Source organism: Hydra vulgaris, chromosome 12 (assembly GCF_038396675.1).
Source record: "Hydra vulgaris chromosome 12, alternate assembly HydraT2T_AEP".
Lineage (NCBI taxonomy): Eukaryota > Metazoa > Cnidaria > Hydrozoa > Anthoathecata > Hydridae > Hydra > Hydra vulgaris.
In genome coordinates, this window is record NC_088931.1 from 14,023,249 (window position 1) to 14,048,845 (window position 25,597).

The 25,597-nt window shown below is 29.1% G+C and overlaps 1 long non-coding RNA gene across 1 annotated transcript; it reads left to right on the plus strand.

Moving 5' to 3' along the window:
* The first annotated feature begins 5,836 nt into the window (after positions 1-5,836).
* Positions 5,837-12,704, plus strand: LOC101241383 (uncharacterized). The gene is made up of 2 exons (XR_010642196.1): positions 5,837-6,093; positions 12,184-12,704. It is a non-coding gene; the product is annotated as an uncharacterized LOC101241383 (long non-coding RNA).
* Positions 12,705-25,597: the final 12,893 nt, after the last annotated feature.

Sequence of the window (25,597 nt, forward strand, 5' to 3'; positions counted from 1 at the left end):
AATTAGAATTTAAGAAAGAATGTACACAGATTATCATAATGTTATTGCAAAATTTACAATAAAGATGCCCATTGAAGTATTCTTTAAGGAGGAATGCTTCATCTTTGTCTTCAAATGCAATGGTTTAAAACAAGGAAGTATCCGCTCTGAAATTCATGGGTCATGCTGAGAGATTAAGTGCATTAAAATGGCTTTCAATTAGCGATGCAGATGATGTAAAACAACAGTTGATGAATTTTTTGGTGCAGAATCTGTTCGATTTAGAGTCTTTGAAATAATAATAAATAAATTTGATTTCTTTAATGAATTAACTGATTTTTTTGAATAATTTCTTGGTGTCTGTTTGCACAAAACTCAAAAGTATTCAGCATTGCGGGAAGTCTGTGCTATCATTTTTGTTTTATCTCATGGCCAATAGGCAATAGAATAAGGATTTAGTGTTAACAAGCAGTTGTTATTAGAAAATCTACAAGAAAGATCTCTTTTTTTTTTCCAAAGAATAGTTTATGACCACATCAATTCCCATGACATTGTTATTCATCAGTATGAGCTTCCCAGTGATCTTTTAAAAAACTGAAGGTTAGCATAAAATAGGTACAATTCAATGTTGAAAGAAAATAAGAATCAGATAGACAAAGTAAGCAAGAAACTTAAATTGATTGATGAAAAATTTGTAATTATAAAGAAACAGAAAGAAAATTTTGCAATGTGCATCAAAGTTTTTAAAACTGATGCTGACAAGTTAAGCATTGATGCAAAAGAAAAGTGAAACGTCACTATCCTTACGAAAGCAAATGTCTTCAGAAATACAATTTTAGAAAAAGAACTGGCAATTAAAGAGCTTGATATTTCACTGAAAACTTGAACAATCTAAGAAAGAGATTAAATAGAAGTGTTAAATATATATTACAACATATATTTATACTTATATATAAAACATATTTTGAAGACTACATATTTTGTTTTTTTATGGTTGAAAAAAGATCAATATATCCTTGAAAAACTCTAAATTATCTTTGAAAAGTCCTGGAAATATCCTGGAATTTTTAAATAAGCTTTTGGCTGGTCACCCTGTATACAGTGGATTTAAAACAAAATTTGGAAAGAGAGATCTTTATTAAGATAAATTTGATTTGATTCATCATTATTGTTTGGAGCAAATTGAGAATTCTTTTTACATCAATAATTTGAAAGCATTTGAAAAGCAAAAGGCATGCATAAAAAGTTTTTTTAATCTTAAATAAAATCATAATTTCATAATAGTCTGATATAAGATATAGTAATAACAGTAATCTTAATACCATTTCAAATAAACATTTTTTATCAAACCTAGTTTCTTTTAAATTTCAGGTCATGCCTGGAGTTTATAGAAGAAAAAGTAAACTCCACATAATGGGTGATGCGAAAGTTATCGGACAAATCCTAATTTCATTATTTGAGTATAATAATTAGTTTTTGTGGTTTTATGCGTAGGCATAAACGTTCTATAAAATATAAACTTTATTATTTGAAACACAATTATTTAAAATGAGGTTAAATGCAGCTGAACAAGGATCTTTTCGAAGGTGACTAAAAATGTTTTTTGTAAATAAACCTAATATAAAAAAAAATAAATCGTAAATCATTTTGAAAAGGAAGGATTTGCTCGAAGTACAATATATGATAACCTAAAAAGAATTGAAACTGTTCAATCGTTTTCTGATAGAAAGCACCCTGGTTGTCCGACATCCTGGACTAGAGAAAAGAAAGCCGAATTAACAAGACTTGTCAACAATCGAAAAGGGGTCAGTCAGAGAAAAATAGGTATTAAATTCGGTGTAAATCAATCGACAATTGGTCGTCAGTTAAAAAAAATGAATATTAAATATAGAAAACGTGAAAAGACTCCAAAATACACTATAGAACAACAAATAAAGGCAAAGAAAAGAAGCAGGAAACTAGTTGACCAACTCTATAACACAAAGTCGCTTCTAGTCATCGATGACGAAAAATACTTTTGTTTTGCAGGGGACAACATGCCTGGAAATTCTGGATACTACACAAACAACAAAAAGACATGCCCAGAAAGTGTTCGTTTTATAGGAAAAGAGAAATTTCCAAAAAAATTATTAATGTGGATAGCCATATCTGACCGTGGTATGTCCGAGCCATTGTTTCGCACTTCCAAGGCTGTAGCGATCAATTCATCAATCTATATTAATGAATGTTTAGAAAAACGACTTCTTCCATTTATTCACAAGTATCATGGAGACTTTAACTATTTATTTTGGCCAGGTGTTTTTTCATATAAAAAAGAATATATTTTTATTAAAAGATAAATGCATTATTTAAAAAAAATATAATAGTAGTTTTTTTTTTTATTTATAAATAAGTTATTGACGTTTTTATTTTGTCCGATAACTTCCGCATCACCCGTTATTTCAGAAAACATTTCGAAAGTTGCTGTAGCTGAAGTGGAAAACGGAACAAAACTTAGAGAAGCAGCATATTCAGCGGGCATTTCTAAGACTGCACTTCATAGGTGTATAAAAAAAAGTGTCAATACCCAGCTGCTAATCTTCAACCAAATTACCAACATTCTATGATTTTCTCTGTTGTGCAAGAACAAACACTGAGCACTTATCTAAAGTCATGTTCTGATATGTTATATGGCTTTACACCAGTTCAAGTAAGAGCTCTAGCTTTTGAATTGGTTCAAGCAAACAAAATAAAATGTCCCTTGCGTTGGATAGAGCAAAAAAAGGCTGGTCAAGATTGGTTAACAGGATTTTTTTAAAAAAAAAAAAAAACTCTCTGTTACAAAACCAGTGGCATCTTAAATTGCGAGAGCATCGGCATTTAATTGGTATACTATTGATATTTTCTTTAATAAATTACAAGAAGGTATATCAGAGTCTAAAGCATAATCATTTAAAATTTTTAATCTTGATGAGGCAGTTTTTACTACTGTGCAAAAAACTCCTTGTGTCATTGCATCAAAAGGAAAAAAGCAAGTTGGGCAAATAACATCTAGAGAAAAGGGTGAATTAGTAACAGTGTGTTGCATTGTATCCGCAGCTGGTGTAGCAATACCCCCTGTTATTGTTTTCCCAAGAAAATTATTTAGAAATCCACTAAGAGGAGCACCAGAAGGTTCTATTGGATTAGCCAATCAATTTGGATGGATGAATGCTGAAATATTTATAGATGTTTTAAAACATTTTGTTACGTTTGCATGCCCAACAGCCAATCACAAAGTTTTATTGATTATGGATAATCAGGAAAGCCACCTTTCACTACATTCACTCGAATATGCAAAAGAGAATCATGTTTAGATGATGACTTTGCCACATACTTCACATAAGACGCAACCTTTAGATAGGTCTGTTTTTGGTCCAATGAAAACATATTTTAAAGCAGGTTTTCTTTAAACTCTATAATTATATAATACTATAATATATATTTTACAGGCACCTTCTCGTAAGATTTTAAGACGTGAATGTAAAAAGGGAAAGTGTATGATAGCCACATCAACACCAGAGATAAGAATAAAAGATGAAGTATTAAACAAAAAAAAAGGTAAAAAAATTGTCCTTCTAAAATCCAAAAATGTTAGCAAAAACATATTACGCAAATCGAACAGTAACCTTGATGTAGATTTCAACAAAATAACAAATGATGTTTCTGCTAATTGTTACTGACTAGAGTTGAAGAAGAACTGGAAACTGTTTCTTTTAGCGTTATTCAAAATGTGAGTGTCAGTGATTATGTTCTTTGCGAAGTTTGCAGTAAAAACGCCATTTCTTATAATGTAGGCATAGTGCAGAAGGAAATAGACACAAACTTTGATGTAGAGGTCAGCTTCCTGAAATACCAGAATAAAGAAACTTCTAAATTTGTCAAACCTAGAATTAATGACATTCGTAGTGTGAATAATAATGATATAAAAACAGTCCTGCCTCAACCGCTTGCTGGAACAGCATCAAGAACAAAAGCTGAAATAATTTTCCAAGTGAACTTTAGGATCTTAAATGTAAAATAACTTTTTTTCTTTTTTTAACAAAGAAATTTTAATTTTCAAAATGTAATCTTAATTTGATTGAAAAAGATACTGATAATTTGATTTTTTTTTTCTATTATTCACCTCTCCAAGGGGGCCATTTCAGGCTAGGAGGCTACGCATTTTTAAAATATTTTTTTATTTTGGTTACAACCCTCTCTCAACCTTCTAACTTGGAAACAAGAACCTTTACAAACAAGGCCAGCTGCGCGGAGAAACTAAGTTGAACATGGTGCTTCCAGGGACGTGGTGGGAGTCAAATTCCGAACCTCTCGCTCACAAGCCAAGCGCTCTACCACTACTCCACTGCCGCGTTTTATTTAAACTAAACATAACTTTAAAATCAAAATTTGCTGAAATTAATGTTTAGTTAAATTTGGAGTCGCTTTTATATAGTCCCACATCTCCCCCAAATGCCCCGCTCCTCCCGCACACTTGTCCCACTTCTCCCACACTTGTCCCACTTTACCCCAATAGCAGGTTTCCTCTTAAACCAAAAATATATACTTTATTAAAACACTCTGTCAATCTTAGGGGCGATTTGGTGTCCCAAACATTGCTTTATTTGTTAAGATTAGTTTGGTTCAGTTCATACATCAAATAAAAAAGATATTGTAATTATCCTGAAAAAAAAATTCGTGTCCCACTTCTCCCGCTCTCCCCTATATATATCTAAAAAACATTAAAAAAAAAAAAAATGAATAAGAATAAAATAAAATAAAATACACACACACACAAATCATAATACAACTAGAAAAAACAAAACAAAATTTGATCACATTAATATTTAAAATATTTGTGCATAAGAATCACAATGGTTATGTGTATCTTGCGTAATATCCCAAGGCTCTCGATGATAAGACTTATTCAGTCTTATACGAGTTTCCTATAACAATATAATTTATCTTAACAAGTTCTTCATATTATATTTTTCTAATGCTCCCTAAATTTATTTTTTTCAATTGTTTCTTCTTTTTTAACTAAGTGTTATTTTTTCTGTTAAATGTATTTAAGCAGTATTTGATTAAATATAATCTTTTGTAACGGATGTATATTTTGCTTATATTACGATGTGAAAAAATTGTAACTAATATTTAGTTGTGAAAATGTAACTGTAAAAAAAATAAAACTTTTGGATTTTGATGTTTTTTGTATTGAGAACTTGTTTTCGTATTTTGTGTTTTGATGTATCTGAAAGTTATATTATGTGTTTTAGCTGTTATTGTTGTTTAATTACAGGCCCGTAGCAACCGAAGGAGATGGGGGGAGGCAACAGGGTCATTGCCCCCCCAAAATTATTTATTTCAAATAAATAATTTTGAAAAAATTGAATGAAAAAAGGACAAAAAAAGGTCCTTAAAACTAAGTTCCTAAGGGCCTGATAAATTACTATATTTATCTATTATTTATATTTTTTAAAGTTTCACACAATAATAACAACAAATGCGTACATAAATTGACTGATATGGTCCTACTCACAGTGTAGTTACATACATCGACAGGCTTAAATAGGTATGGAGAAACTGGAACGTACATATATTCTTTTTTGCACTCCTATAGTTTGATATAAAGCTGTATAAATTAACAGTGACAAAACGGACAAATAATCTCAGAGAGTATTTTGTTAAATATATATTTAATTAAAAAATGTCGATTCCAATAAAAATTAAGTCAATTTAAAAAATCAATTCCAATTTATTTAAATCGGAATTACGGCAGTTGATGATTTAGGCACTTTTTTAATTAAAAGAAACAAATCCCTTTCACTATCGTGTGACGTAACTTGTGGACGGAAATTTTACGTGTGACCACGCAGGTAAAAACAAATATGCTGGCAAAACATTATTTAATGTAATCAATGACAATGCAAAAAGGAAAATCATTGCATGTTTAAAAAATTATTTTATGTTTAAGATTTTTGAAATGAGTATGGTCAAGAAAACAACGATTACAAATCATAAGGAAAATCAGAAAAAAGAAGAACTAGATTTCGTTTTTGAAAAGTTAATGGTTAGTCCAATACAAAATTCTAAACGTATACAAAATGAAATAAGGTATCTATTAACTCAATAATTAACAGTCTATATTATTTTTAATCCATTATCTTAAAACTGATCCTCCATAATATATATATTTATATATATATTTATATATATATATATATATATATATATATATATATATATATATATATATATATATATATATATATATATATATATATATATATATATATATATTAACAAATCTCTAAAAACAGATGTTTTTCCTAATAAACTGAAAGTAGTACAGGGTTCATGGCACTCAGGAAAAACCTGGAAAACCAGGGAAAAGTTTTTAAATTCTAAAAAATCAGGTAATACCTGGAAAATTCAGGGAACTTTTATTGAAAATCTTTAAAATCAGGGAAAACTCAGAGAATGTTTTTTAGTTTTATATAAGATTATATGATAGATACAATTTGTTATTTTTTAAAATATATTTTTTATATATTTTTTCCTTATTAAACTACTTTTTATTTCTTAAAAACTTTTCTTTAACAGATTGCTATCAATTAATTAAGAAGAAGTATTTAACTCCTCAAAAATTCTAATAAAATTATTAGGAGAACATGGATTCAGTTGCAAAAGTATTACATCCTTTAACATTAACAAGGAAAATTATATAATTTTTACCATCCTAACTGAGGGAAAAAGTACTTGAAATCGGGTAAAAATCAGGGAATACTCAGGGACAATGGGTTTCTAAAACTGCCATAAACCCTGTAGTAGTCATTTCATCCATTTTTAAAAAAAGAGATAGTTGTCTAATAACAAATTATAGACCTATATTTATGCTACCAGTATTTTTAAAATCCTTGAGATTATCTTCTATAATAGTAGACTATTTGCATTTTTGGCGGAAAAAAAATCATCTTTGTTATTACCAAAATGATTTTTGATCAAATTACTATACAGAGTAAACTAGTTGAAATTATCAGCTGGCATTTATCATAATAAATTTTCTAAGTATATTTATAGACTTGTCAAAAGCATTTAATATCAGATTTTATTTCAAAAGGTAAAATGTTATGGAATTTCTTAAAAATATCATAAATGGTTTATTAGTTTAAGTAACTAGTAAAAGACTTATAAAAGTAAAGAGTTTATATCTTTAAATGGCGTTTTGACATCGTTATGGGTTTTACAAGGCTCAGTCTTAGGTTCTCTATTATTTTTAATTTATGTTAATGATCTCTATAAACCATCAGTCACTGCCTATTCTCATGTTTTCTGATTACAGCACTATTTTATGCTCATAGAAATATTGTTACTACATTTTAAGTAGCAAACAAGGAACTGTCACAAATTTCAATTTGGCTTACCGCCAACAGTCTATCTTTAAACACTGACAAAGTTAAATTATCCTATTTTAAAAGAAAGTTTCAATTTATTCCTGCATCTTTATTGATATAATTTATAAATAATATTATAACTGAGCTTTTTCACAAATTACTTGGTGTTTTAATAGATGAAAACTTATCATATTATATTAGCAATATAATCTCAAGAAATATTGGCATTATAAATAAAACTCATCAAATTTTAGATAACACCATGCTAACTCAGCTGTATTTTGCATTTATAAGTAGTTACTTATGTTATGGTAATATTGTTTGGAGTGGTACAAACAAATCTAAACTTTTTTTAACATCTTTAACTCCAACAAGGCTGCAATCAATTATTATTAGAGTTAGAAGTTACTGGAAGAGAAAAGATGAAGTTCATAAAGCAAGATCATGATTAACAGATAACTTACAAGTTATATTAATTAGGAAAACAACATGAAGAGAGTAAATTCTAAAGAACTGATGTTGGAGGAAAAAAACTAGATGAACAAGATTTTTTAGAGCATTTAGAAACAGTTACAGTAAAATGACAAGAATTAATTGAATGACCAGTAATATGAGAATGAGTTTTAGTAGATAACATTAAAGATACTAGCTCTTTAGAGCAGTGTCCATTATAGTATTTATAGAAGGGAGACAGAGATGCAACATTATGACTATGTGGCATTAGTTGAAGGTTTGCTGCTAGAACAGGTCCAACCATGTTTACAATGAGTTTTTTCACCTTGTCTAAAAGAGAAAGGGCATCATTCCAAGATCCGATCCAGATATGGCATCAGTTCTAAAAGAGAAAGGGCATCATTCCAAGATCCGCTCCAGATGTGGCATCAGTATTCCATACAATGACTGATTTAAGATTTATAGATATAAAGAATAGAATAGGAGTAAGAAAGTGGCAAGCATAATAAAGAGATACAATCGTAGCAGATACTGATTTTGGTTTCCAAGTAAGATTAGGAGTAAGAGTTAATCTTAGAAGACAAATGGCAGATGACTCATCAAGTACATTATCGTTCATAAATATAGGAAGATCTAGATGTTGCAATAATGTTTAGCTGAAAAAAACAGAGTTTTATCTGAGTTAAATTTTACCAGCCACTAAGATTACCATGCTACAGCAGAAGTGAGATTCTTTTCAAGCTTAGATATCCCCTCTAAGCAATCAGAGATTGTTGGCTACTTATCAAGACAATAATAAATGGTAGTATTATCAGCAAACAATGCCAACTTAGATGTTAGAATTTCCGGGAGATTGTTAATGTAACTTAAAAAAAGTATAGGACAAAGGATAAAAACTTGAGGAACTCCTGAAGTAACAGGAAATGAAGAAGATTTTGTCAACTCCTGAAGTAACAGGAAATGAAGAAGATTGATGGAAACTTTTAAACTACGATTTTTAAGAAAGGATTCAATAATCTTAAAAATGTTACCTGATACATCATAAGAAGAGGGTTTACGGAAAAGACCAACATGCCAAACTTTATCAAAGGCTTTAGAAATGTCAAAAGTAATAGTCTACATATATCTAATGCAAGATAAAACCTATCAGTTTTTACCGTTAGCAAACCAGCAGTAGAACGAGAAGATCGAAATCCATTTTGATGATTAGAAAGTAAGTTATTAGATTCAAGATGAGAGATTAATTATTTGTTAAATAAAAACTCAGAAACTTTGATTATGATAAGAATAAGACTAAAGGGATGGTAGTTAGGCGAGTCAGGTTGCTCTACAGAATTTTTACAAATAGGGACAATAGATGCTGCTTCGAGCAGACTGGAAAACAATACTCTGATAAGCACTTATTAAATAGTTTTGAAAGTATAAGCGAAAACTCCAGAGAGCACATCTGAAATTGTCCGGACCACATGCTGTAGAAGAGTCTAAGCAGGAAATCACTTTAGATGCAGAAGCTGGAGTGATATGAATGTCAAGCAATTGATCAACCTGTTTGTTTGCTATATCAGGTAGGATAAAATTTGAATGCAAGAGAGGTTGAATGACAGATTTACCCTTATTATAGACACAATCTTACCTTTTTCTTGAGGTTCCTATAGGAACCAAAATTTTTGAGGAATCCTAATATAAATGGAATTTTATTTTTACTAAACTATGTCAACCTGGCACTTAAAAGGTGTAAAATAAAATGCTGGGTTTGAAAATGGTAATTTTAGTTTATGAAATCTTTTTATTAGTAAAAAAATTGTAAAAAAAATTGCAAAAATGTACCTAAAATTGTTGCTTTTTTGCAAGTTATGTAGAAAATGAGGGTTTTTAGTTTGTTTTTTTTTGTTTTTTTTAATTGTGCTTTTTGTAGTTTTAATTTTGAATTATAATAATATTTTCAAAAATGGTATATAGTTCTGCATCTTTTGAGTCCCAGGTTGACATTCTTCTAAAAAAAACTTTCAATAATATTAGGAACAATCAAAAAAATTTTTGCTATGAAAATCGCTTCAGCCTAATAGATATATCAAATTAACTAAAAGTATTTTTGTTTATAATGTTTTGAGTTCATTGCATTTAAATTTCATATTGTTTTTTCGTCACTCTGTCATAAAAGTACTTAAAAATACAGCTTGTAACTTAGTATTATTTTAAAGTTGCTAAATGGCAGCATTGTCATTTAGCAACTTTACAATAATCTCTATACATCATGGTTCACGGTTAGATCTCTCTAAAACTATTATCTCATGCTCTAATGAGCTAGCGTCTTTTGTGCCTTCTACTAAAATTCATTCTTGTGTTACTTGTCATTCAATTAAGTCTCATCCTTTTACTGTGACTGTTCCTAAATGCTCCAAAAGTTCTTATTGGTCTAGTTTTTTTTCCTCAAACATAAGTTCTTTGGAATTTGCTTCGTTTTTCTCATTTTCCTGATTCATATAATTTGCAATCTTTTAAGTTGTCTGTTAATTGTTATCTTGCTTTATAAACTTCATCTTTTCTCTTCCAGTAATTTTCAACTTTAATAGTGGTCGCTTGCAGCCTTGTTGGGTGAAGATGTTAAAAAAGAAAAAGAAAAAAGCATAACAGAAGATATGTAAAAAAAGTTATTTTGTGAAAATATTTTTGCTACTAAAGGTACAGCTCTAAAACTCAGTTTAATGGTTATGAAACCAGCTAGTAGTAAGGTTTCCCGAAGTCTGTGGTTGCTCTCAGAGAGACTGATTCCGTCAACAGCTGTAAAATATCAGACTATTAACAGTGTCATGTTGGGCATGAATGGTGTCCCTGTTAATGATTTCGGTGTGCATTGTTGAGGCCACATAAAGAGCCCTAAGTTACAACTTTAGTTTAATTAATGGGACTGAGACAACTGCATAGCAAAGTGACCTAAAGTGATCCAAGATATCAAACATAAAAAACCATTATCACCACCTAACTGTTTCAATATATCTTTTACAAATATTTGTGTTCTTCGAAGTAACCTTCCATGAGTTCAATCTTACCTCTTGCAAAATTCACTAGGCTTGCTTGCTCTTTGTGAGGCTAATTTAAATTCAGCTGTTCCTTCTTCAGATTTCAGTATTAATGGGTACTCAACTTTTGATTCTTTACATCCTTTGATTCACAAAGACTCCAATAGTTACATGTTTGGCTTGGGGATATACTTACGCATCAACTCACCTATTTGTTGAGAAATCAGGTTTGAATCCTTTGATTATTCTTTTATGTGCTACCAAACCCCTATTTATTATTGCAAGAAATCAATGTAAAAAGGTGCTGTCTGATGTAAGCTCCATTATTTTCAGTTCACTAAATCTCGCATCTTACCACAGAAGTTAGGCTCTAGAGACTTTTAGAAAATCTTCAACAGTGCCATTGACATAGGTAGGTCTAACATTCTATCGCTCATACATGGGATCTTATTACCTCTCCCAAAGATAAAGTTTAACTGTTTGCAAAGAACTTTTCTTTACTCTTGAATCTTTTGGTTATACTATTCCGTCCAATCTAATTAAACAGGTTAACCAATTTTTAGACATTCAAATCATTCCAGTTCTGTTGCTAAAGTCATATCTCAATATGACTTTGGCACATTGAGGTATGACTTTATTGGGGCTTGCATTGGATTGTGAATTTTAACACCAACAAAACTCAGTTATATACTGCAAACAACTATCATAATACTGTCAACATTCCTATTTAGATGAATGGCTACCCTATCAATGAGAGGGAGAGGGACCTGTTCTATCTGCCAAGCTTGAGCTTCTCTCCCATTGTTGTAAGGTTGTGTGACTTTCTCTTTTCTAGTTCCATCAACCAAAGCTCATTCTCTTTGACTTGTTGTTCAGCAAAGTCTCATCCTTTTACTGTCTCTGTCCCTGTATGCTCTAAAAACTTTTATTTGTCTAGTTTTTTTCCCGCGCTTTAATCCTTTAAAACTCTCTCCCATTATCATGTTTTCCTGACTCATACAACCTACATCTTTTCAAGTCTTCTGTCAACGGTTTTCTTGTTCTTTAACTCTATATTTTTTATTTTCTAGTAACTTCCAACTTAATAGTGGTTGCTTGCAGCCTTGTTGGAAGTAAATTAATATTAAAAAATATATATATATTTTTAAATAGTTTATACACTGCCTTTTTTATCAAGTTCAACTTTAAAGTTGAATTCAATCAAAAAGGCAGCGTTTAAACTATTTTTTAAATAAATTTTTATTTTTATTTTCATTTACATAAGCAACCAAATTGAATATCTTATAGGTAACATGCTGTTGCTTTTTTTTAGATTACATGTTGTTTCTTTTTTTTAGATTACATGGAGAAATCTGTAAAAGTATTAAAAAAAAAAAGAAAAATAAAGAAAAACATCTATTGCATCGCCCAAAACTTGTTCTCCGAAAAATAGGAGATGAATCTGAAAACTCGGATGAGTTCTTGAACAATAACCTAAACAACAATGAAATATTTTTTTTTTCAAAAAAAGTAACAGACAATATGAAAAGAGAAAATATTAACAATTGGAGTTGCAGCACTCAGTTTCTGAATAAAAAGTTGCCACTAAGGGAAACGCCCGAAGATTCAAATCCTGAAGAATTGGCATCTTATTTTGAACAACTTTTGTATATACCTAAACCAATGTCTTATATGGCTGAAATGATGTATGCTTAACATTAGCAAGTGTTGATTTCTTTTTTAAATACATTTTTGATGAATCTTCAATAAATGATTACTCAAATAATCAAAATGTTATTATTGATTCATATTTATTTCTTATCGTGTTATAAAATATTTGTATTATAATGTTTATTAAAAAATTTATTTGATTTATAAATATGTTATAAATATTGTTTGATTTTATAAATTAGGCTTATTAAGATCAATTTACCCTGCAAAAATTTGCACTGTTTTTTTAATTTTATTTGCCAATGAGTCAATTACAGAACAACAGAACAAGATATTTATTTTCCTCAAAATTTACAATCATATAATTACAATAATATACACAATAATAACAACAATAACAGTAATAAGAAGAAGAATCAGAATATCTATAATATTATAAATAATAAAATCAAAATATAATTATTAAGAATAAATATAAATAATTGATTGAGGAAGGAGTCACTCATGCAGAATCCTGATCAAAGGAGTGACACCAAATAATTATATTATTATTATTAATTTAAAAAATAATAATAACAATAATAACTTTATTCATTAATAGAAAAAAAGTAACAGCAAAAATAATAGTATTTATAATAATTGTAATAATAAAAACAGCAGTAATGAAAGTAATAAATATTAATGACAAAATTAATAAAGTTTCTATAGAAATAGTAAGAAAAAAAAACTTAAGGAAGTTAATAATGACAAAAAGTTAAAATAAATTTTTTTTTAGAATTTGTTTAAATTTAATTTGTTTTAAAGAAATAAAGATAAATTATTTTGAAATTTTAACTTTTCAAATTCATTTACAATGCACACAAGACTACGATTCCATCCACTGATGCACTGATGTGTATTTGAATACTTACCATACCTCAAAGTTTTATAGGGAGGTGCATTTAGTTTTCTAAATAAATCGAGTTTCAGTGAAGGTTGTAATAGAGGAAAGTAAATTTTTATTAAGGGAGTCAAAAACAAAAAGAAGATTAGCAAATTTAACTAGTGCTGACAAGGTAGGAGTTTTAAGTTTTTTGAAGAATTTTGAAGTTTCTGTATTATGGAGTTGAAAATTAATTATTCGGATTCATTGGCGCTGAGCTGATAACAATTTATTAATAATACATTTGCCAATTTGTCCCCAAACTTGACAACAGTAGATAAGATGAGATTGAAAATTACAAATTACAAATTGCAAAATACAAATTCTTAAGGGTAGTTTTATCAACATAATGGCAAATTATTGAATTTGTCCCCAAACTTGACAACATTAGATGAGATGAGATTGAAAAATTGCAAAATACAAATTCTTAAGGGGCTATCCCCCTTAAAATTTCAATATTTTCAAAAAAAAAAATTGTTTTTAACTACTTTTACCTGTGTATGATTATAAAAATTGTTTTAAAAGTAGCAAATTAACCTATAACTATCTTAATTTGTCTATTTTAATAAATCTTAACGTGATATCTCTAGCAACGCCATAGCTACGCACTTGTTTAACTGTATGCATCCTACATTTTACCTTTATTTAACCCTAATGTGTGTTATAATTGTAATGTTCAAGCTTAAACAACTTCTTTATGAATTTTTCTTGAATTTTTGTAAAGGTTGTAACATCAAGTACGACAATTTAAATAGTTATAATGTTATTTTATCAGCTTAGTTTTATTAGTGAAAATGGGAAAAGATTGTCGAGTGAAGCAACGTACACAAACTCACCGCAAAAGGAAAGGATTTATTGGAAATCCTAATAAATCTGTGAACATTGATAGTGTTTCTGATAATGTTAGTATTGAGTTGCCAACAATTAGTTTAAATGCTGCTAACAGCACTTGTGTTTTGGAACAAAATAATAAAAACTCACTTAATTTGTCAGCTTCGTCGCGAAAAGTTGAAGACTTAGAAGATACACTTGTTTTGAAACCTTGTATATCTGGTTATCGTATCATTGATGTTGCTGTTTTGCTTTCTGTTTTTAGTGCTTTTTTGTGTCCAGGATGTGGTAGTCCCACGCTCTCATTAGGTGAGAGATATAATAAACGACATGGTTTATGTTCCTTGTTATATCTTAAGTGTCAAAAAAAAGATTACAACTATCTTCATCAGTTCTACACCTCTATCAATAATAATAATAAAAAAGGATTCGATATTAATAAGCGAATAATTTATTGCATGCGACAATTGGGTCATAAATATGCAGGCATAAAAAAATTTTGCACTTTGATGAATTTACCTAAGCCTATGACCAAAAACAACTTTGAAAAACTACTGAAAATAATTGCAACAGCTGCTAAAACTGTAGCAGAACAAACAATGATAAATGCTGCAAATAAATTGCAAAAAACATCTTTGGCACCAACTGATATTTGTGTATCTTGCGATGGTACATTGCACAAACGAGGATACTCATCGCTGAATGGAGTCTTTTTTTTATCTCTACTGTTAGTGGCAAAGTGTTAGATGTTGGAGTCACGTTTAGATATTGTATAGGTTGTAGTATTAATCAAGACCTTCAAAAGTCTAATCCATATGCTTATGCACAATGGAGAAAATTAAGTATAATTACCAAGGTTCTGCTGGTGGTATGGAGCCAGAAGGAGCAAAACTTGTTTTTCACCGTACTACTGATAATCGCCAGTTAAGATATATTCAATATTTAGGTGATGGAGACAGTAAAAGTTACATGAACGTTAAAAATACATACCCTGATATAGAAATTGAAAAGCTGGAATGCGTTGGACATTATAAAAAGAGAGTTGAAACACGGCTGCGGAATTTAAAGAAAAGAGAAAAAGGCCTTGGTGGTAAAGGGCGTCTTACAGATGCGATAATTGATCGCTTACAAAGTTTTGTTGGAGTTGCAATCAAACAAAATATAGGTAACCGAAAGGAAATGAAGGCAGGAGTGTTAGCATCGCTATTTCATGTGGCTTCATCGACAAATAGTAGTTTACATTTTCCACACTGCCCTACTGGTTCAGACTGCTGGTGCAAATACAATGCTGATAAAATAAATAAAACAACAACATATAAGCCAGAACCGGGTTGCATATTTTGAAACCCTATACAGGCTCAGAATAGGCAAAGATATGCGCAATCTGATTCGCTGATTTTGAAAGAGAGGCTTTTGCGCGTAAGTGTAAATCAAAACAAATGTCAAAAATCAAAAAACGTATTGATTAATGAAAGTGAAACTGAGTAATTGCCAAATAATAATAAGAAAAAAAGGACGATTTTTTTATCCGATTTTGTACAATATAGTGCTTATATTTTTACAAAACTTCACAACTCAAAACATCCGTGATTTTCATAATATTTTCGTAAAAATAAAGGTTTAAAAAATTTAGTTTGTTTTCCTAATGGTTTTTATAACTCTAAGATTTAAAAATAACAGCCATTCTAACAAACTATAAACCAGATGGTAAAACTTGACTATGCTGTGATTCCTTAGAATGAAATAGTTTTAAAATTTACCTTGTAATATTATTAGAATATTATTAACTTAATATAAGCTTTTTCAAATTAAGTTCCCATTAATCCTATTATATAACAAGAAAACTATTTTTAAAAAGAACCTAATTTCTTTTCACATTTTTACCCTTATTATTCCCATATATAAATTGTATCCATCACTAAAACATTTTAAGTTTGAGAATATTGATTATTTAACTAGCCCAGATAATTTGAGCAAGAGCTGATTTAGATTGTCTTTGGTAATGTAAAGTAATAAAAGATTACAAAGCATTGTAGCATAATAAGCAATAAGAAAAAATTTATAACCTGATGTCCACAAGTGTGTTTTGATATAGTAAACTGATTACAAAAAAGAATAACTCTTAACTTACCACACCTTTATGAAAAACTAAGTGTAATATATATATATATATATATATATATATATATATATATATATATATATATATATATATATATATATATATATATATATATATATATATATATATATATATATATATAATTTATTTGTTAGTTACTTCTATATATATATATATATAATTTATTTGTTAGTTAATTCTATAATAGGTAAAAAATGTTTACCTTTGATAGCAACTGATGGTAAATAATATCAAATAAAGGAACAAAGTTTGATAAATTTTACATTTATTATGCTATCAATTTATTTAACACTATATACTCCTGAGGGAAAAAAAAATGAAAGTAAAAAACTATTTATATTTCATATTTCCAAATTGTATGAATAGTTTTATTATGTAATCTTTCGTATAACCAATATAATCGAGTGTGCATTTTTTGAATTTCTGTGAATACCTCTTGTATAATAATATAAAAATAGAGACGTGTCATGTTTTATCTTGAAGTAATATAATTAAATTTTTTTTGAAAACTTCCTCTTCAAATGTTAAAGCTTGTTTTGATGAAGTTTATTTCATTACAATAATTGCCATAACTCACCTTCATTTGGTTAAGTTTTTTAACTTCAATACTCTTTGCTAGCTTGTAATATCAAAGCTTATATGTAACTGTACAAAGGAACTGTTCAGTAGAAAAACAAATAAATATCACTTTTTTTGTTAAATTTTCCAATAGATTATTAATATACAATTTTTATCCTACTTTTATTTAAGTTAAAACACGCGACCAAACTTTTTTAATTTTTCACAAAGTGTTTGAAGGTTTAAGAATGATGTTTTATTAAAGTTAAGTGAATAAAAATATTGACATACACCTTATCAGCCTTTTCAAAATTTAGCTTAAACAGTAACTTCTTCAGAGTTGATAGATTTGCGGTAGTGGTGTAGTGGTAAGAGCGCTCGCTTTGTAAGCGAGAGGTTCTGAGTTCGACTCCAACCACGTCCCTGGAAGTACCGCGCTCAACTTTGTTTCTCCGCGCAGCCGCCTTGCTCGGCAAGGTTCGTGTTTCGGAGTTTAAGAGTTGAGAGAGGGTTGCACCACGAATAACAACTAAAAAATAAAAAAGAAAATGAAAACACAAAAAAAAAAAAGAGTAGCCTCCTCGACTGTAGTGGCCCCCCTCGGGCCTTGGGGAGGTGAATAATCTAAAAAAAAAAAAAAAAAAAGATTTACATGGAATATGTAAGCTAGTTTGATAAAACATCTGTAAAAATTTTCTTTTTCCAAAAATTTAAATGTTTAAATATTTATAATTAACAAGTTGGTATAAAGATGCAGTAAAGAGCTTAGAACAACCTCCATCTCAGCTTAAAATTTAAACTTTGCATAATTTAAGTACTTTACCAGTAGTCTGGATTGCATATGCATATAAACTTTGTATTGATCATGTTTTATAGAACATGGACATTACATTTGATGAGAAACACATTTAGAAATCCTTCAAAATTGCACAAATGCAAATTCAAGTTAAATATTTCAATTTTCAAAAAGTGTTAAATGGTTTAAGACGATGTTTTATTAGAGTTATGCAATAAAAAAATGAATCTGTCTCCTCAAAACTATGGTTGAAACAAAACACGAAAACAAAATCTCCTCAGAGCTCATATATTGACATGGAACATGTAAGCTAGTTTTGAAATCAGTAAAAATTTTCTTTATTTAAAAACTCTAATGTTCAACTCTTTATAATTAACATATAAATCAATTTATAAATAAAGTTCTTCACCAGTAGTCTGGTAAAACTGCATATAACCTTTATAGGCATAAGTACTTCACAAGTAGTCTCGTACAACTGTATATAAACTTTGTATTTGAGCATGCTTCAAGGCCAAGAACATTATTTACGAGAAATACATTTATAAATCTTTTCGAATTTACTTCAACTTTTCGAATTTACTTCGAATTTTCGAGTTTACTTCAACTTCAAATTTACTTCAAGTCTTTTTTCCATTTCTTTAAATTAACAACAGATAAAACCTCCATCATCAAGGTAAACTTTATTGAAATTTTGAGATTTTTACGAGTGAAAATTCACTTGTACAATTAGATTTTGATACCTTTTAAATACTCTGAAGAGTACTAAAATAAAATAAATTTCCTAATACAAAACTTGTATTGATAAACTTAGTTAATCATTACTATGAAATTTATTTCAATAATCTACCTAGATATTAAATATATTTTTCAACTAATACGCACTTGCCTCTCTTTCAAAATCAGCGAATCAGATTGCTCATATTTCTGTCTATTCTGAGCCTGTATAGGGTTTCAAAATATGCGACCGAGTTTACCAATGGACGTTATTATGAAAGTGAGATATATATTTGAAGAGTTAAGTAAAGACAGCGAGTTACAAAAATGTTTGCACGGCAAAACACAAAATGCTAATGAATCGTTTAATAGAATGATTTGGGACCGTATACCAACACAAACATTTGTCTCGTTTACCCAATTAGAAATTTTTTTATTTTTTTTTAGGTGCCCCAAGAAGTCCTAACGGTCGTATCACAGAGCACCGCGGAAGTGCATTTAACCGGGAAGTTCACGCCTCCTTCCTTACCGTGACGCGAAAATATATCCAGAGGTCGGTTTCGACCTGGATCTCCTGCTTATATAGCAAGGGCTCTAACCACTGCGCCACGGCCACACGAAGTTGGTGTATATGATGCTGTTGCTTACTTTAATATTTGAGCAAAAGCATCATTTGATATTTTTAAAGAACTGAACATGGAACCAGGCTTTCATATGATTGCAGGATGCAAAGTATTAAATAATGAAAGAAAAAGAAATGCTGAATATCGAATAAACCCTGATAATAAGTCAAGACGGCAATTTTTACGTGCCAAAAAGTTGAAAAAAAATGACAAAGTAATTGAAAAAAATGGTGACTTGTATGTACCTGGTGGATTTTGAAAATTTGGATTATTATTTTTACCTATTTTATGAATAAAATATTACTGTATTTAAATTTTTACTTTAATCGAGTTTTTCTCAGAATAGCAATTTGTGGACGCCGGCCAATATATTTGGAGAACGGTATAATATTTTTTAATGAAATTTTCATGAAGTGTTGTCCATATTATACTCTATGATATGAATGGAATGGATTGTATTTAAATTTAAGAAAAGATGTTTTGGGTAAATAAAATGATAAAAAATTTGACCTTAAACTTTGGTCGTCCTGTTTTGGTGGTGAGAAAAAGTTATGAAAAACCTGTTCCACTCATATCATAGACCTACCTTACAATAACACTTTGGTTCAGTATGTAAAGGTGGAAATGACTCAATTTCTTTGTATTTTGGCCGGCGTAAAGTCATTTTTTGGTCATTTTAGGGGTACTTTGTGGTTACTATGGCAACAATATGGATTTTCAAAAAAAAAGTTAGTCCATTATTCTTAATTTAATATAAGCATGTTACCAATAATCATTTTTTATAAAAATACTTAGATTTAAAATCAGAGGGGGTACCCTCTTAAGGGTAGTTTTATCAATATAATGGCAAATTATTGAAAGCATGCCATTAGGTGATTAAGTTTTTTACTGAGTACATCTATATGAAAATTCTATGAGGTTCGAATCTATAAAAATACCAAGATATTTAACAACGTGTGTTGGATGTAAACGTTTATTATTAATTTTAATTTTAGTTATATGATTGTTGTATACAATTTTTTGTCTTGGAGATGAAAAAAATATTCAGTTTTTTTCAAGTTCAAAGGAATAGTTTGCATTTTGCCAATGAACTTAACTTTTTAGGTCTAAGTTTATATTCTTATACAAGGAATGATGAGACTTATTAATATGCAAGATATTATTATCATCTGCAAACAGATGGACTGATGAAAATTGGACAGAGTTATTTAGATCATTAATATAAATCAAAACAATAAAGGGCCAAGAACAGAACCCTAGGAAACACCACAAACTATGTGTTTGTCATTATGGTAACAAACTGCTTTCGATTTGAAAGATAAGATTGAAACCAGCTGCAAGCAACTCCTTGGATTTCGTAATGTTCAAATTAAGAAATTAAAATGGTATGATTAACGTTATCGAACGCAAAATAGTAAACTTTATAAATGGTAATGGTAGGTAATAATAATGCAGTAGTGGTGTAGTGGTAAAAGTGCTCGCTTCATAAGCGAGAGGTTCCGAGTTCGATCCCCACCACGTCCCTGGTAGTACCGCGCTCAACTTGTTTCTCCGCGCAGCGGCCTTGTTTGTCAAGGTTCGTGTTTCAGAGTTATAGAGTTGAGAGAGGGTTATAACCACTATTAAGTAGCCTCCTCATCTGTAGTGGCCTTCTTGGCCTTGAGAAGGTGAATTACAAAAAAAAAAAAAAAAAAAAAAAAAATTTCCTTACTAATGCTCTTTAAATAGCTAAAATAACTAACAATTTCAACATTTTAAGGTATTCTATGATGAAAATAAAAGTTTCAAAGTCAACAAGATTTTCTTACTTATTTAATAATCGCTTAAGTATCAATATACACAGTTGGTTCATCAGGAAGATGATGAACCAACCAATGGAGAAACAAGCTGTTTAAGAATTAAACTAAATAAGTATTTTTATTAATTTATTATTTCTCTGTTCTTTAAGAACATTGAGCACTCTATTTGTAGAATGCATTAACATATTATATATATATATATATATATATATATATATATATATATATATATATATATATATATATATATATATATATATATATATATATATATATATATATATATATATATATATATAAATATACATTGATTTAAAGTACAAGAAATTTATTTTAAGCTACAAACTACTTCTCACTCCTCAGGGAGCCAGGTGGTGGACAAAACTTAAAAAATAAATATTTATTATATTCAAAACCATACAATAAAACATATTTGTAATACTCTCATTTAAGTTTTTGAATATTGTTTTGAGTATAATAGTATCTTTCAAAACCACAAAAATCAGTTGCGCTTTAACGTATAATAAAATAACAATTTTTTTAAGCGTGAAATTTTTATTTTTTATGGATAGCTATAGTAAACAGTAACTTTCAAAATTTTACGAGCTTACGGGATTAGTTTATACATTTTAACTATTTAACAGTAAAGAAAAAAATATATAGTAAAGATCACCTTTTATAATACATTTATAATCTGGCTTTAAAATAACGAGGCAAATTTTTAACATTTAATACTTTTATTTTGTTCAAAAAGTCTCACATAATTTAGGGAACCTACAAGAACCTATATTAAATACTTGAACTAGTAAATGTAAAGTGTATACAACCTATTTGAACTATATACATTGCCCCTAACTTCTCCTTTTGGGTTTCTTTAACATTTTAAAATAATGACTTGTAACTTATGTTATTTGCTTGAAATCAACTTTTATTTTTCGTAAACAAAAATACATGTTGTTTTGTTTGTTATTCAATTCAATACAAATTTTACTGTTTACCTAACAATTTTTTTGTTTTTTTTAGCATTAATTATTAATGGTGATATATATAAAAAAAGGTGGTATATAAACATAGCAACATCTAAGAAATGGTGCTGAAAGAAACGGCTGCCACATATATTCTTTATATAATGGTATAAGATCTTCAAAAGCTAATTGCTATCCCAAGAACATTCAAATAGATGGCTATTCAGAACAAATACCGCTAAAAGATCTTCTAAAACACAATCTTAAAAATGTGGTATACAAACTACAGTGCTAATCACAATGCTAAACTGACATTTAGATGCAAGGCTGGTTTTGATGTTATTACAGGGTATAATATTTACAAACAGGTAAGTTATAATGAAGATAGTGACGAATGAGGAGTGTCTGTTGATTATTAGCATAGTACTTTTAGAACTCGGTAGACTTTATAATAATAAAAACGTTGTAATAATATTCATCCAGAATATTATTACAACGTTTTTATTATTAATAACGTCGCGGACATACAATAAAATTAATAATGGAGTTTCAAATCTATATATTTATTTATATTTTCTATATATTTATCTATATACTTCAAATCTATTATTCAATAATATCGATAAAAGAGTTTCAAATCTAGTGATAAATTTTCATTTTTTCTGAAGCGCGCATTTTTATTTTTAAAGTTTGTTGCATCAATTTTTTTTTTAAGTATATTCCATCAGAAGAGATTGTTATTCATTTCTATATTTTTACGAAGTTATAGGATTTCAAATTTGAAAATTAAAAATCCGCGTTTTTAAAGTTTTATAAAGTTTGTTAAGTAATTTTTAGTATTAGCAACTATTTAACTAAAATTTATAAAAGTAAATATATCTTAATGCAAAGTGATTGTTTGGACATTTAAAGGATTTTAGTAAAAAAAAAAAAGATCAAAATAATTTTGTCTACCGTATGTCTAATATCCGGCCCACTGTGTACTCTTATTACTTTATTGAACGCATTTTGCAGATCCCCCCTTCCTCTAAGTACTAGGTTTTATCACAGAGCACCTAGAAGGGCATTTAAATAGGAAGTTCACGCCTCTTTCTAACCAATAACGCTTATTGTTTTTGAGCCTTCTAACCAATAACGCTTATTGTGTTTGGCATTAAAGCACGAACCTCTTGGTTCTGAGCGAGAACTACTGCAGAACGAGTGGTAAAATTAATTATAGACTTTAATAACTTTTTTACTAAATATATAGGGCAGAAACAATGTTTTACATGTAGTAGACAAATTTCGAAAGATGAATCCTGAAGTTTCTAATAACACTTTGAGCAAATTTTTAGAATAGGTTATTTATTATTGTATTCTTCTTAAATATAGCAAACGGTATAATATCACTCTCTTTTTTCATTAAAATACATTGATATTATGTTATAAAAAACATTTTAATTTTATTTTACCATAAATGAGGAGCTCATCTACAAAACGCTCTAAGTCCTAACTGATTTTGAGAAATCGAAGGAAAACTAGCCCACACCTGATTAGCGCTCCAAAGAAAATTGTGTTAGTTAATTTTGTGCATCACTAACAATACTGTAAAAAAAATTAAAACGATTATCCTGCTCCCAGTTCACTCCTGCATGCGCAAGAATTAAACATTTGATATCTTTTTTTTTTAGCATCTGCAACTGGGACTCCTTTCTGAATCTGAGATGGGCAAGAAAAACAGTCACGCCCTCTCTTTGAAAAACTCTGAGGACTGTTCAGAAAAAATTTAAAATTTGGTTCTCTTTGGATTTTAACATTTTTAAGTGATCCTCTTGTGATTAAATCTAAGCCACCAATGTTTGTAATTCAGAGCTTGTCAAATACTGCACTGGAACAGAAAGAACTATTCTTTTTGAAATCATTCTCATTCCAAATATAGATAGTGACATTATCTTGATTTAATGTTATTTTTATTTTCTACAACACCCAAAGTAAAATATGTATAGTTGTCTACTGTAATAAGCTTGCTGATTCTGTTTGAAAAAAACTTATAATATTCATAATGTAAAAATGCACTACTTGCTTTTAAAATTGTTTTCTTTTCCTGGCGTTACCCTTAGTAAGACAGTGGCATACTATTTCTCTAACAGATATAAAATCTTGTGTAATTTCAGTCATTTTTTTCTATGTGAATATTAAGTAAAACTTGAAGCGCCAACAAAAAGTGCGCTAATTTAAATATAAACACTATTTTTATTGGTTGCTAAAAAATCATTACGTCATCTGATTCGCTGCGGACTAAGTACGTTTTTGAAGCTGTAACCCTGTTTGACTTAGCGTGTTTTGAAAATGATGTGATATTGTCCCTAAATATTTTTAGGACCTAGAGTCTTTTATTAGATCTAATATTTAAATAGATTATAGATTTCAGTATCTAGAATGTAGAAATGTAATTATTTCAATTTTTTTATTTTTGTGACTTAGCGCATTTTGCAGATAAAATAACTAGTTCGTCTTGTATACTGAAAAATATTAAATAATTATTCTATCATAGTTTCCTTAATAGAGGTCAGTTTTTTGATAAAAAAAGACTTGTAGGTCGGTTCAACATTAAGTAACAATAAATATAGAATATATATTAGAGTGATGCTCAAAACTAGAGCCGTCCTAAATAAACTTTACCGGAGGAGGGGGTTGAGGTATTGAGTTAAAAAAAAAAAGACCCACATGCACCCCTGACGACGGCATTGCTCAAAACAAAACAAGAAATGTCTCCTCACATCCTGTATATGTGCTCTATTTAGTAAAACAATACTAAACTAAAGAAGTAAGCTTATAAAAAATATTTTCAGGGTTTTAAGCACCACCCTAATATATATATATTAGGGTGGTATATATATATAATATATATATATATATATATATATATATATATATATATATATATATATATATATATATATATAGAGAGAGAGAGAGAGAGAGAGAGAGAGAGAGAGAGAGAGAGAGTATATGTTACTGTTACCCGCAGAACTAGAATTAGCTAAATGCTAATGTTTATAATATAATTTAATATGGTAACTGAGTTTCATGTGTTACCACAATCTTCAGGCAAGTAGTAAAAATTTAATTTATATTCCATACATTTATATAAAAAATAAATTTCTGCCCCCTTAGTGTCCTTTTATAAATGACTGTAACTCAGTTGTTAGTTAATACTTTTTATTTATTTCATCTCAAAATCTTTAGAACAATGTTGCTGATCAGTAGTGAGTTATTCCACCATTTTTACCCGAACATTCCAAAATTCTGGCGCGTAAATTTTCAAGCATTTCTTCTTAGGTGATGGAAGCTCATTCTTTTTGAACTCTTGTGATAAATTATTAGCGATTTTGGGGTTTGGGATTTTTAAAAACGCTCTTCTGAAGCCTTGTTCATACATGGTCAACACAATTAAGGTCTGGTGATTTATCTGGCCAATTAGTCCAGGCATTGTTGAATCACAGTTTTTAGACTGTCTTAAAACACGAGGATAATAAATGGCGAGAAAATATACGCGGTATTAATATTACGCAGGAAAATTTAGTTTCTGGTTCTTAAAAGAACATTCTTCCAGATAATAACAACAAACTATTAAAATGTTTAAAAATATTTTCAACAGAGCAACTTAAACATGCCAATGAAAAATTTGAGGGGGGGGGGGGGGTCAGAAATTAATTGTTTTAATTTTTTTTTAAGATTTCTTTTAATACTATTTATAAGATATTATAA